Raw genomic sequence first — 10,351 nt, 5'->3', positions numbered from 1 at the left:
TGTATATAATGCTCAAACATGTTCCTAAATGGCTCAAAATTGAGAAATCCAACATGGCGGCCACTGCAAGGCTGAAATCTATTTAAGTGCAAATCTTTTTTACTAAACAAGGTAGAAACTTGAACTAAATGTGTTTTTCTAGGTTAGCCTACATGGGGAATTTGAAATTCTATCCTGATTTTAGATCAGACGTGAATAATTGGCTTGAAACTCATACGTGTATAGCAGAAACGGTTCGTTATTGATGCATAATTCATCAAACAGAAACAAAAGCAGGATGAACCATGGTTTTATTCATCAAAACTCTTGATCAATCAACAAGTCATATATGCAAATTATATATAGTCCTTAATATGAAGGTAGGCTACATTAATTTAGCCTATTTGCAGTCATCAATATTTCGAGCAGATGTCATAGGTATCTTGTAGCTGCATGCATCCAATTCCACTTTTCCTGAATAGAATAGAATAGATTATAATATAATATAATAGTATTTTACCATATCAATAAAAGTAAATGTACATGGGAATACTTTTTACTGTAATCCTTACTGTGGCAACTTATTCACAGTCTTCCTCAGTGTTCCGGCAAGTTTTGAGTTTTTTGCAGTTGCATGCTTACATACATGCCATATGACTCTTTCTGGATAGAATAGAAGAGAAGGGGATACAACGTTTATAGCCAGCACAAGTACATCAGGGTAGGGTTCATCAATCTGTCAACATCTAAGGGGCCTATTATACGGAGACGAATTTGTAATTACCAGGTAGTTTTTACTAGTAAAACGGCCATTTTGACACACGGAGACGCGTTTTTATGACCTAATCCGACACTTTTTTGAATTCGGGTCTGAAAGTGGAAAAGTGCGTTTTCGCATCAAATACGCAGCTGTGTAATAAAGGAAATCGCCGGCGAGGGAGAGTGCGATGATGTCATAGCCCCCCTGCTCCCCCTCCCCGCTGCATAACAGTGTCAGTCTGTCATACTAACCTGAAAATGTATTGTGTTGTTGTAGGCCTAATTAAAACCCAGAAAATAGCCAAAACTGAACACATAGTGATCTATTAGCCCAAACCTCATTTGGAAAATATCAGGAGTAGGCTAGCCTATATGAAAGCCTTTTAAAAATGTTTATAGCCTACAATTGGAATCCTTCTCCAAACCAATCAATTACAACTGCCAGCAAAAGACGTAAAGATTATGTAGGTCAGATCAATTTATTTAGCGCAGCTGGCTACTATACAGCTCGTTTGACAGGAGTCGCAAGCACTAGGCTACCAACAGCTCTCCTCTCATCAAAGTTAATTTAAACCAGTAGGCTATTCCATTCTCAGCCAACTAATTATTAAATCCATGTATTTCCGAGTTTCCAAGAGACCGACCATTTAATGATTATTAAAGCCCATAGTTGTGCGTCCCTCTCTGCCTTCATGTGCCGATCCATCCACTTGCAGTGCAGCCGTGCGCTGTTCTGATTGACAGCGAGGAGCTGTAAACTGTACACTTTATAGTGTAACATTTATGGTATTCCAGGCAATAATGCATTCCCCTTGTTTTTACCTAAAAACTGGATTAATTCTTCAAAATGTGGACTACATCACGTCACAGATGCAGCGCACTCAAGGTAATTATTGTGATTTATCCAGATGCTTTGCAATTAGGCTACTCACACGAGTAATGAATATGCTGACAGACAGACAGATAAAAGAAACAGCTCATATCACAAAAAAACGTCCTCCTATCGCTCCTAACTTTTACTGTCCAGTCAGAGTCCACGAATAGGCCACTCGCTCATAATGTCACAAAATTCTCCTCCTCCTCCGGCGCTGCTGGCGCTCCTCCCGCCAGCAGCGTCAGTTCTGCAAATGCAAAGGTATGGCAACATGGCTGTTGTCTTGCACGTGTGAAGGCATGCATGCAATACATCAGTCATGTTGCCAATACTTTTTAGCAACAAGCATGATGAATTCATTTTAAGAAGTACATTTTATTATTTTCTCCTGTAATCAAGGTACGTTATACCATACCCATGTGCGCCTCTGTAGTCTACTCCACTCGCTGCCTCGCTCGGGTTATGCATTTTTTCCGACTTTATATCGCCCATCCCCATAGATAATGTCCAGAAATTTGCTCCATATAGTTCCAACCTTCATCTTCCAGGTGGCTTTTATTGGCTTTTTAAAAAACCTCTACGATGTAACTTCAGCCAACTGGCTGCACCGCGGGACTCATTGAATATGCGAACAGAGTTCAACAGACGATAATAATATGGATTTGGGAGCATAGCATGTCTCATTAAAAACAACATAGGCTATATTTTATAGTTGAAGGGTAAATACACAGTAGCCTATATGTACGGGCATATGTAGGCTACTACAGCATTTTGCATGACATGGTGCGTTTCGTGTAAACGCAGACAATACGAATCAATGAGGAGCCAATGCGAGGTGTAAAGGCGATCTCATTTTGATAACGAATCCAAAATTAGATCGGCAGCGTCTCCGTTTAATAGCAGCCTAAGAGTCTGTAGAGTATGCAGTCTAGTAGGCTAGTATTCTCTAAAATTACCAAATCCCATTAGTACAATCTATTATACATACATACCTGCAGCTGCAGCGTTGGCTGAGGCACTCCTTTGTACACCCACATGAAGTGAACACCCTGCAGGCTTTGGGCATAGGTGGCAGAGAGAATAGCCGTGGCACTAACTGGCCTTCCTTGATCATCCATCCCATTTCCTCCACTGGAGGAAGATTGGGGTGTTGCAGGTGAGCTTGATTCCATATAGTGTGCACGCATGATATGGAACCTCACAGCATCTGTGGTTGGTGGCAGTCTCTTGGGGACGACCTTTGCAGAATAACTTTACTCTTGCTTTGTTGCATGAATCAACGTCAGGCACACCATAGATCTTACAAATGAATCTTTCTGATGATGTCACGATATCTTCTGTGAAAGGGCCCTTCCCAAGGCCAGCAAGATCAGTGTGATGTTGTTCGAACACCTGCCAGGCTGTCTTCTTTCCGTGGCCGCTGAACTGAGACACACTGTCACATTCAGTAAGGGCATGGAAGGCAAGGAGTGTGTCCAGTTGATCCTCAGACAGTATCCTGTGAATTTCATGCACTGGGAAAGACTTTGGGTCCTTTGATGTCCCAGCTTTCATGTAGACGTAGGTACATCTGATTTTGTCAAAGTGAGCAAGCAGTAGTAGAAGCACGTCTGTGTCACGTGCATGCTGACACGACTACTGTTTCCATCGGTGCATGGATACAGTGAAGGGTCAGTCGTGTATCAGCTTGTATCGTGTATCAGTCGTGCATCAGCTTCCTCGTGGTCAGCACTCAGGGAGGAGACTTCAAGATCAGATCAGATGTACCTATGTCTACATGAAAGCTGGGACATCAAAGGACCCAAAGTTTTTCCCAGTGCATGAAATTCACAGGATACTGTCTGAGGATCTTCCATGCCCTTACTGGATGTGACAATGTGTCTCAGTTCAGTGGCCACGGATCACACTGATCTTGCTGGCCTTGGAGAGGGCACTTTCACAGAAGATATCGTGACAACATCAGAAACATTCATTTGTAAGATCTATGGTGTGCCTGACGTTGATTCATGCAACAAAGCACGAGTAAAGTTATTCTGCAAAGGTCGTCCCCAAGATACTCTGCCACCAACCACAGATGCTGTGAGGTTCCATATCATGCGTGCACACTATCAAGCAACTATATGGAATCAAGCTCACCTGCCACACCCCAATCTTCCTCCAGTGGAGGAAATGGGATGGATGATCAAGGAAGGCCAGTTAGTGCCACGGCTACTCTCTCTGCCACCTATGCCCAAAGCCTGCAGGGAGTTCACTTCATGTGGGTGTACAAAGGAGTGCCTCAGCCAACACTGCAGCTGCAGGTATGTATGTATAATAGATTGTACTAATGGAATTTGGTCTTAGATGTTAACAGATTGATGAACCCTACCCTGATGTACTTGTGCTGGCTATAAACTATCCATTCTATCCAGAAAGAGTCATATGGCATGTATGGAAGCATGCAAATGCAAAAAACTCAACACTTGCCGGAACACTGAGGAAGACTGTGAATAAGCTCCCACAGTAAGGATTACAGTAAGAAGTATTCCCATGTACATTTACTTTTATTGATATGGTAAAATACTATTATATTATAATCCATTCTATTCTATTTAGGAAAAGTGGAATTGGATGCATGCAGCTGCAAGATACCTATGACATCTGCTCGAAATATTGATGTATTAATGTAGCCTACCTTCATATTAAGGACTATACGTATATAATTTGCATATATGATGATAGAAATATGATGATAGAAAAATCTAAATCAAGTTTTGATGAATAAAACCATGGTTCATCCTGCTTTTGTTTCTGTTTGACGAATTATGCATCAATAACGAACCGTTTCTGCTATACATGTATGAGTTTCAAGCCAATTATTCATATCTGAGCTAAAATCAGGATAGAATTTCAAATTCCCCATGTAGGCTAACCTAGAAAAACACATTTAGTTCAAGTTTCTACCTTGTTTAGTCAAAAAGATTTGCACTTAAATAGATTTCAGCCTTGCAGTGGCCGCCATGTTGGATTTCTCAATTTTGAGCCATCTAGGAACATGTTTGAGCATTATATACAGCAAATTTGGATTCAGCATCCCTTAATACCCCTAGAACAGTTGTATATAATAAATATTCGCAAAATGCCTTCGGGTTTCTGATTTTCTGAAAATTGATCCTGTCTATAGGGCGGCTTACTGGTTATGTCAGTCTATTTCAATTTGACCTTTTTATTTGACTCAGATGATTTCAGGATTCAGGAAGCAACCAAAAATACACAGGGAAGACACTTGCATATTATAGCCACACCTGGGCTGGGTCTATAATGTTAACTCCATAGACACATACAACACAGAAAAAGTACAATTTAGCTGTACAAAGGTACAGCTATTTAACGTATAATGTGTGTGTGTGTGTGTGTGTGTGTGTGTGTGTGTGTGTGTGTGTGTGTGTGTGTGTGTGTGTAACACGTGTATCAGGTGCAGCTGCAGTCACACAGGGGGGCCCCGTCTGGGGCCATCATCCATCCATCATGTGGTGGAAAAAAACACTCTGTTAGGGGGTCACACCGCATTTTATTTTACCTTAGAGGGTGGATTCTGCCAATGCATTTCAATGGGAATGGAGGGGTTTGCTGCCAGTTGCAGAGTTCTACAAAAAAACTAAAACACTCCAAAAACGCTTAATTCCCATTAAAATGTATGGACAGAATCCGCCCTCATGGGCAGAATAGGTGTGACCGTGCCCTAAATCAATACTTGACAGTTGAGAAAATGTAGGCCTACTTAGTAACTTACTGGCGACAAGTTACCTTTTAGCCAGTCAGGAAGAGGGATTCCACTCACACAGGACGACCATCATCTATCCATCATGATGGTGATGGTGCATAATGGACACAACTCTTCGGTCTCATCATGCGACCAATGAATGACTAATTGCGATTAATGATATAATTGTGTTTCTGTCGTTGAAAATTGTAACATTATGAATTAAAAAAGGCTTTGTAAACAAAAGGTACCATCAATAACTTACATGATGCAAAAAAACATTTGAATAGTGGAAATAGCAGATCTACAAGCTCAAAACACGCCACAACTTGCCGGGGTTTGAGCTTGTAGATGTGCCATTTCCACTATTTTTTTTTTTTTTACGTTTGGGTGATTATGTAATAATTGTGACATGCATGGGCCTATATGAACTATAGTTGTCCATGACCGTGGTTACGGTAATTCTCTTGTGTGGGAGACAGACCCAATATTGGGCGTCAATAATATGGTCTTAATTTTCCAATTGCTTCATGACATTTTATTTTTGACATATTTTTAGGGTTTAAGTGGTAAATGCATGTTTTGTAATAATAACAGCCTACTATTCTATAAAGTAATTAGTAAAGTTTTAAAATAATCATAGTGGAGTAAAAGCACAATATTACTTCTGATATGTAGTGGAGAAGAAGTAAAAGTACAGAAAACTGGAAATACTCCAGTAAAGTAAAAAGAAAAACTTAAGTACAGTACTTGAGTAAATGTAGGCTACTTCATTACTTTAAACCACTGCACATGTGCATTATCCCTCTTTCAGGTGGGGTTAGGTTAGCATTCAGTGCTCCCTAAATTACACTAGTCACAGTTTTTGGCTTCCTGTTTCAACCTTTTGGATTGGGACAACCTATAGGGTTTCCCCCAGTCCTGGAAAGACCTGTTGTGCCTGCCATCAACTGTAAAATGTACAACTTGGCAGGGTTCTTGTTCGCTTAAAACCACAGCAGCACTTTTGACTTTTCCTACTGGGAACGTTGCCAGGCTCTCTCTCTCTCTCTCTCTCTCTCTCTCTCTCTCTCTCACTGCGATATAGAGGCCTATTGCAGTGAGTGATGGACTTTAAACTGCAATACTAAAACCAGATCAATAAATAAGAGGCCATGTATGTGTTTCATTCCATGACATAATGTTTTAATAGATGGGATGGGATTCAATGGAAAGGTGTGGTTTGTTGTAATCATGCTGGTGATCTGATGCCGTGCTTGGTGGTAGGGTTATGATTCATACATGTAGACTGAGGGAGAGCAGTGGTGGGCAGTAGTAGTAACTAAGTACATGAACTTGAGTACTGTACTTATATTGTGTGTGTGTGTGTGTGTGTGTGTGTGTGTGTGTGTGTGTGTGTGTGTGTGTGTGTGTGTGTGTGTGTGTGTGTGTGTGTGTTTGTTTGTGTGTGTGTGTGTGTGTGTGTGTGTGTGTGTGTGTGTGTGTGTGTGTGTGTGTGTGTGTGTGTGTGTGTGTGTGTGTGTGTGTGTGTGTGTGTGTGTGTGTGTGTGTTGTAGAGACTGAACCACACCAAGACACAAGAGAGCAAGATAAGTGTTGCCAACACTGGGCATTTATTCACAATTCTGGTTACAGAGCAGTTTCATTCAACGTAGGTATTTGTTCAATTCAAAAATAATGAGCCACCACAATATATATATATCAGTATAACATTGTTGTCAGGCAGAAACCTCTTTTTGTAGTTGTATGTTTGTAAATGACTTTCACTCCACTGCATGTCAAACAAGACAGGACTTAACAAGAAAATGCAGGCCTACATTGTGTTTTTGAATACTTGCGTATATTCAAAAGCAAGCAGTGTCTGTACTTTGAGTCAAGTACTGTTGAGTAGCTTTGTCCACCACTGGTGAAGGGAGAGGAAGGTACAGCCAAAGATGGTATGTTATGTATGTGTGCCTACCTACCTCTCTGAACCTCCACCCACTCTATCACTCCCCATGGGACCATATGCTATCACAGTTTTTACATGATTCATTTCAGACAGGAGCATCCTGTTCCTGCTAGAATACCAGAGTTTCCCAAACCTTTTCAGCTCGGTTAAGAGGGAGAGATAAATCTGGTGTCTCCCGGGGCCCCAAACTAAAACAAAAAATTATGAATTGACCACTTAATCCCCATTTCAACAACAATTAAAATTGCAGATCTACAAGCTAAAAGAACGTTCAAACGTTTGTTTTTCACTTTTTATTATTTTGTAATTCATGGTCTTGAGTCTACTGTAATTCATGGTCTTGAGTTTTTTGTAACTCAAGACCCGTAAAAATTAGTCTTGAGCCATTTCTTTGGAAACACTGAGCCCCAGACACACTGAGCTATACACTATAGCCCAGACACACTGAGCTATACACTATAGCCCAGAAACACTGAGCTATACACTATAGCCCAGAAACACTGAGCTATACACTATATAGCCCAGAAACACTGAGCTATACACTATAGCCCAGACACACTGAGCTATACACTATAGCCCAGACACACTGAGCTATACACTAGCCCAGAAACACAAGCTTGGATAAGATTGTGGTTCTTCTCAGCGGGTTCCATCCTGTGATCTGAAACCATGTTGCTCTGACCATGATGTGAGTAGCCTATACAATAAATAACAAGAAATTATCTCTTATTTGAGCCTTACAACCTGCTTTTGCATTTCAACCAATTTTTTCGTATTATTCTACGTTAAGTATACATTTGTCCAATCCTGATAGGTTGTCCTACGTAATGAGGAGGAGCACTGGACAGACACTGAGCAGCATCCGGGGACCAGCAGCTCTTTCAGCTCTAGGGCTGGTGTCTTGCTCAAGGGCACTGGCAGGAGTAAGTTCATACAGGGGTCTTCAATTTGTCCGTACACGGACAAATGTGTCTGTTGCTGGCAAGACTTGCCGTCCTCCATGGCAAATTCTAGATTTTCTTTTTGCGCAGCCTTACAGTATGTTAAAATCTTATTTTGATCATAACACCCAATTACTGAATGTCAGCCTCCAGGTTTTCTTTATAATATATATGACACTGATTTACTATGACACTATGTATGGAATGAATCCACTAGGACAGTGGTTCTAAAATGTTTTATTTTAAAGGACGCTCATACTGAGTGAACAAATGGAACCAAATGGACCCGTAAGGTTCCTCAGAGTTTTTAGGGATTGCTCTTTGTGTTTGTCTACCATGGCAAAAATAGAAATTTCCAAAAATGTCCACCACAAGCCAGCAATGCATCATAGGAACCACTAACCAGGGGTCATTGCCAATGCCTAGCATGGCAATGACCCCTGGTTACTGGTTCCTATCATGCATGTATTTCCGTGTGGGAGGAGACTCACCTGAACACAGGTTTGAAGGGGATATGAGGGTATAACTTGTCATAGTATATTGAAATGTATCCTCTGTTTCCTTTCTGTAGGAGCACAACCCAGGACCCTCTTGTTGGGGGGGAAAAAAGTGCTGAAATGTTTTACTTAAAGGGCCTACACCATGCTTTTAAAACTATATTTTTTGTATAAATATATGCTCAAAATTGAGTCTTAGACAGGTTTTAACCCTCAACAAACACTCTGACCATTCTTTTTGTTTGTTCTAGCTCTACTATAATGAGGCTCTCCAGCTGCAATACCAAAACGGCCTCTGTTTGCTCAGGGGCGCATCTAGTGGGGTTTTTCCAGAAAAAAAAGAAGTTTTTTGAAAAAAAAGAAGTTTTTTGAAAAAAAAAAGTTTTTGAAAAAAAAAGTTTTTTGAAAGTGTTTTGAAAAAAAAAAAGTTTTTGAAAAAAAAAAGTTTTTTGAAAAAAAAGTTTTTTAAAAAAAAAAGTTTTTGAAAAAAAAAGTTTTTTGAAAAAATTTTTTGAAAAAAGTTTTGAAAAAAAGTTTGAAAAAAAATTTTTTTTGAATTTTTTTTTGACTTTGACAGTTTTTGAAAAAAAAATTTTTTTTTTGAAAAATTTCAAAAAAAAAAAACTTTTGAAAAAAAAAACTTTTTGAAAAAATTTTTTTTTTGGAATTTTTTTTTTTTTGACTGAAAAAAAACGGGAAACGCGTGTGACGTCACATGCGTCAACTCTCAGAACAGCACTGTTCTGAGAACCTGTGGAAAGCTTTTCATCTCTGTCTTCCCAAAACCAGAGAAAGACACAATGTACAGAAATAGGACTTTGTGAGGATAGAAGGTGCCAGTGGGACCCCAAAAAAAGGTTTTAAAATAGAAAAAGTGAAAATTCATGGTGTAGGTCCTTTAAAGGAGTAGTTCACCCCAGAATTGACTTTTTTCTATTGATTACTCACACCATGGAGACTTGAGTTCAATAATATTTTTAGTTTTTTGTCGCATTCCTAAGACGAAAAATGTATTTAATAAATGTACCCCCATCCGGAATCAATGGGGTAAATTTACTATAATCACATTTTTGTCTTAGGAATGCAACAAATACAAAATAAATATACATTCAAGTCGCCATGACATTAGTAATCAATAGGAGAAAAATAATTTTGGGGGTGAACCACTCCTTTAAGTAAAAGTATCAAGACTGCAATATAGAAACACTGTTACAAGTAAAGGTCTGGTCAAAATGTACTTTGAACACTTTTGGAGTACCAGTAGTAGAAAGTACTTATTGCGCAGAATGTCCCATTTCACAAGTTCTGAAATAAAAATCTTTTGAAAATAGCTGATCTACAACTCACATGACCTCAGTGGTCATTGGGTAACAGTCAGAAGTCTTAAAGGGTCGTTTCTGCCACCTAGCGGCTTGTTGATCACACAACATCTACCATGGAACTCAATAGTTCCAAGACACCCGGCCTGTCCCTGTGTGATCTTGAGAAGGTTCCCATAGCCAGGGACCCACTCACCCAGAATGTGAGATGACCTGTGATGTTTTGCCGCACTTATTTCAGTTTTATCTATTAATTTGGTCATTAAGGTCCACAGAATGAGAGGTCTGC

The sequence above is a fragment of the Nannobrachium achirus genome (genome assembly GCF_963921795.1).
Source record: "Nannobrachium achirus genome assembly, chromosome: 4".
In the NCBI taxonomy this organism is placed as follows: domain Eukaryota; kingdom Metazoa; phylum Chordata; class Actinopteri; order Myctophiformes; family Myctophidae; genus Nannobrachium; species Nannobrachium achirus.
The sequence above is the reverse complement of the archived record's forward strand: the minus strand, read 5'-3'. Positions refer to the sequence as shown.